The sequence below is a fragment of the Acipenser ruthenus genome, chromosome 54, assembly GCF_902713425.1.
Source record: "Acipenser ruthenus chromosome 54, fAciRut3.2 maternal haplotype, whole genome shotgun sequence".
Taxonomy (NCBI): domain Eukaryota; kingdom Metazoa; phylum Chordata; class Actinopteri; order Acipenseriformes; family Acipenseridae; genus Acipenser; species Acipenser ruthenus.
This window is the reverse complement of record NC_081242.1, coordinates 8361132-8366131: the sequence shown is the minus strand read 5'-3', so window position 1 is coordinate 8366131 and position 5000 is coordinate 8361132. Positions and strand designations below refer to the sequence as shown.

The 5000-nt window shown below is 40.4% G+C and overlaps 1 long non-coding RNA gene across 2 annotated transcripts in view; it reads left to right on the top strand.

The window, feature by feature from the left end:
• The first annotated feature begins 2062 nt into the window (after nucleotides 1-2062).
• LOC131723363 (uncharacterized) overlaps nucleotides 2063-5000 on the top strand; it is a 12375-nt gene continuing 9437 nt past the window's right edge. Inside the window, exons 1-2 of one of the 2 annotated variants that reach the window (XR_009320248.1) lie at nucleotides 2063-2522; nucleotides 4648-4930. This is a non-coding gene — a long non-coding RNA (uncharacterized LOC131723363). The remainder of the gene's footprint in view (nucleotides 2523-4647; nucleotides 4931-5000) is intronic. The other variant, XR_009320249.1, reaches the window with a different exon arrangement.

Sequence of the window (5000 nt, the reverse complement as noted above, 5' to 3'; positions counted from 1 at the left end):
CTAAGGCGACCGCTGCTTGAAGCCTATGGGGCATTTGGAACAGCTTTGGCAGGCTCTCAAAGAATCAGCGAATGTGGTAGGTGGCTGAAAATTGCTACAGAGTACCTGTAGGACATGCAGATAATTGGTTGAAAAGCACAGGTTGCTGGGCCTTTCGGTTCCGACGCTGCCCCTGTCCTTAAATGCCACTTCTAAGTGCACTGCAGGCCCCTTGAAAAAGTACATTTGGAAGAGTTTTGAAGCCATGCAAGCAGGTAGAAACACCATTTCAAGGGCTGTAGTATCAGACTAACAGCCTGTAACTGAGCCCAGTGTTTTTAGAGCGATTCCTACAAAATTCAGCTTTTTTTCCCATTCAACTAAGGCGACCGCTGCTTGAAGCCTATGGGGCATTTGGAACAGCTTTGGCAGGCTCTCAAAGAATCAGCGAATGTGGTAGGTGGCTGAAAATTGCTACAGAGTACCTGTAGGACATGCAGATAATTGGTTGAAAAGCACAGGTTGCTGGGCCTTTCGGTTCCGACGCTGCCCCTGTCCTTCAATGCCACTTCTAAGTGCACTGCAGGCCCCTTGAAAAAGTACATTTGGAAGAGTTTTGAAGCCATGCAAGCAGGTAGAAACACAATTTCAAGGGCTGTAGTATCAGAGAATTAGTCTCTAACAGTATTCAGTGGCCTTGTAATGAATCCTGCAAAAACTGATTTCTAAGAAAAAAAAAAAGATTACTGGCAGATGCAAATTCACTTCTTTTTTTTTATTTCTCTGGAACAGTAAGTGCTAGAGAAACCATTCCAACAGTTCCTGTATCAGGGTAATAGGTAGCAATTGTGTACCAAATTTGAGACCAATCCGTTGAAAAACAGAGTTTTTATTCAAAAAAAGCAATTGTGTGTTGTGGATTTCAATGTTATCTTATGGGTTTTCTTCAAGTTGCGGTTTTGTGCAAAATTCTTATTTTCCCTAGAAATACGAAACGCCAGGTGCTATCGTTTCAGGTAGGGCATTGTTATACAGATAAGGGTGTAATCTACACAACGAGACCGTTCCTGGGTTGTAATTCCACACCTGCACTAAATGGCACGTGTTATTGTGTCTTTTTTTACGGTTTTGGTGAAAACGCCTATACGTTTCAATGGGAATCACATTAAAATTAATATTTCAATAACCCCTGGTGCTACCACCTCATACGAGGTATCGTTGGATAGGTATGATTGCAAGCTACAAAACAACACCGCACTCGAGTTTTTATTCGACTGCTACACTAAATAACGACCTTAAATATGTTTCGTTTACATTTGGCGAAAAAACGTCCCGATGGGAGTTTTTTTTTTTTTTTTGAATTAATATTTAAATAACCACAGGTGGTATCAATTGAATCAAGGTATCGCCGGAAAGTCATTACTGCAAGCTACAAAACAAGACCTTTAGCACGGAAACGACCCTAACCATTGTCCCTCTCTGTTCCTCCCATCTCTCCACCCCCCCCTTCCCTTTCCTGGGGGGCTCCCATCTCTCTCTCTCCAACCAGCCTTCTTTCTCAGCACTTTATTTACTCAGACACGTTCATCTCAGCCACTTCACTCATACCAAGCACAATCACTAACTCAAGCCACACAGCTCTTGCTATATAATATAGAAAGAGTTCAATTGTTATTTATAACTCATATAACTAGTCCAAAGCCTATTTGTGGTTTGTTTTTATTACAGTATATTGCTATCTTAAAATGATAAAAATTATTATATTGTCACCAAAGTGGTCATTGAGGATTATATGGTTAATGTTTTATACAATTTTAATTCTTTAAAATAAAAAAATATATATATCTGTATATTACACATAACTTTTTATTTATTTCTCACAAATCAGTAATTTTACAATTCAGGATAATTGGGATATATGCTAATTACATAATTACAATAGCTATTTATAAGTCACATAACTAAGTAAAATTCAATTTAGGGTTACAAATAATTAATTTATATATTAAAATAAGTCCAAATATTATATTGTTATCAAAACGGCGTTTGTGGATAATATATGTTCAATGTTTTATACAATTTTAATTATTAAAAAAATATATATATAATTTAAATATATGTACCTTTCCAGTTAAGTGTCACAAATTGAATTATGGGTAATATGAAAATATATGGGATATGGAGAAACCCATTGAATTATTCTGCCGTAAACACCGCAATTAACCACCAGGGGGAGATGTTCGGAAACTGCATGCAATCTTGTATTTGACCAAATGTAAACAATTATCATTTTGTCTACGAACATCCGATCCAGACGCATGATACGTCTTTGGAAAGCCACAAAACGGCTTTTTTATATAAAAAAATAACCCCTGCATATTGAGCTACAGGGCACAGCACGAGCAGTGAAACCGGGGTCCCCACAGACTTCTATCAGGCGCGTTCACGGTCATAACAAAGCCTACGTCAGCATGCGCGCTTCACAGAATGTCCGCCCCCATGCTTGCCTGGAGTTTCACATCGCAATAGAGGATTCGCCTCAGGTAAAACAAAACCGTATTGTTATTTATACCTGTTTAAGGGGCTTGTTTTTTGGCTGTACGGCTTCATCTCATCCTTTCTGTTTGTCATAATCGAAAGCGCGACAGCCTCCGTTTTCTGTGTTTGTTTTAACCCTTTGCAGTCCATTTATTAAGTGCGCAACAGGCACGTCAGGTTTTCACACGCGCAGTTAATTTTAGACGCGCTGTTTAAAAGTATTTTTTTTCACAGTCAAACGGGTTTAAATGGCCCTGCATATCAACAAAGCACTCACTAGACATCTCCAGCCCCGTCCCACCCTTTCGTTTGCTATAGCGTTTACCTATGTAATAATAATAATAATAATAATAATAATAATAATAATAATAATAATAATAATAATCGTACATACCGATCGCTCATCTCCGGATCACTCGTTTTATCACCAAACTCCTCAATAATGCGATCCAAGTCATTATTTTATTACTATAACATTTGAAAAAAGCTCTACAAATGTCCATGATAGTCTCTGTGCGCTGACGCACTCAGCCAGCTTGTTTACTATGAACGCCCCGTTTTCTGATACGTGATACCATCTATGACTATTCATGAGATACGCCTCTTTTTTTTTTGACTTGTCTCGGCTCCTGTCGCTCCCACTCGGCAATTGGATGGTTTTCTCGGCTTTTTCCGGAGAAAAAACGACTAAACACCCGTTTATTGCGTTGCTATAATGATGTCGGACCCAGTCCGACAAAGGACCTGTGAGGAATAATTGCAATGTCGGACCCAGTCCGACAATGCACCGCAAATTAATGTTGCTGTGTTGTTTTTTGCTATGGATGATTGATCTGATTGCCCCCGCTAATGCTTTATTGTGCACACACGAGGTTGTTGCCTCTTCATGGTTTTAATATCACCGGGGGTGTGTTAATTTCTTTTTATTGTCGCTGCACACGAGTTGTGAAGGAGTGACGTCGCTGTTTATATTGTTGTTCTTCTTCCCTGCAGCATTGAAAGGTTAGCCAATCTGTATCTATCATTTTGGGATCCATGGTGGTTGATTACATTAGGCACTTAAACTGTAATTTCTGATTAGAATTCACTGTGTTGTTTATGTATTTGTGTGGAGTTTATTGTTTTAATTAATATAGTTTTCTGTTTTAACAAGATATAAACTGAAAACACACAATGTGTGGGGTTTGTCAGTGTGTGCCTCGTAATCACGTGACCCACGATTTAAGAATACAGGGGGTGCGTTCACAAGAGGCAGACTTTGTTAATTCTGCGCAGATTCTGCAAAGATTCGGAAAATTCATTAATTACTTGCTCCGATTCTGTGCGGATTCTGCGCAGAATGACGGAAGTCTGCGTGTCGTGAACGCACCCGAACTCTCTCCACACACAACACACAGCGTTTTTGCGCCTGCCGTCACTCCTGCACACGTGAGGGGAATACATGCAGGCTAGAGTGTCTCACGCGTGTAGGGCTGTGTGTTGAAATGAACCTGGAAACAAACTCAAATCCATGCGTTTCCAGCAGATGTGTCCGTCCTCGCCTCTTGCTTTGCTCGACTAGCTCTAAGAGAAATGTGTTGGGCTTGTATCTTCACCTCAGTGTTGCTATTGTGTTTAAATTGACACATTTTTTCGGCCCTTGCATTAAATGTCGCTTCATCTGTGAGACTGAGAAATAATTCTCAGACAATATTATGGCTATAGACCAAGAGCAAGTTCATAATACTAATCTGTGACAATGTGAAGCACTCCCAGTGTATTTATTTATTTATTTATTTATTTATTTATTTATTTATTTATTTATTTATTGCATTTATATAGAGATTTTTGTACAAGCGTTTCACAAAGCACTGTACAGTACAGAGCACAAAAAAAGAACAAACCACAATACATTTCTATAGCATGCCACACATACAGACCATAATAATACAAAAGCAGCAGTTTTTATAAAAGTGTTTTTGCTCTTGACAATACTCGACCGTCCCCTTGCTAGATTGCTCTGATACTGTGTGTGTGTGTGTGTGTTCTTGTCTCTCGCCTGTCCTGTGAGGATGAAGATGTAGTTTCAGTGTTTCATGCTCATCCCCTCACTGTGTGACTGTGTGTCTGTGTGTTCTTGTCTCTTGACAGGTCTGTGACGATGAGAAGGTCTCCACAGTCTGGAGTCTGGTCTCTGACAGGCTCAACATACCTGTCAATCAACAGGGACTCCTCTACAAAGGCAAGGCGCTGGCAGGTAGGCTGAACAGCACAGCACAGCTCACCCCTCCTCTCACCCCTCACCTCACCCCTCCTCTCAACACTCCTCGCACGCCTCGCCTCACCCCGGGTCAGTGTGGCATAGCCTGCCTGCTCTTCTGAACAGACACTTCAGCCCTGCCGACGCAGTGACAGTCTGGAGCAGCAACACAAGGTAACCTGAACACAATAAACACACACAGTGCTATACACACACAAATACACACACATACACACACACAGAG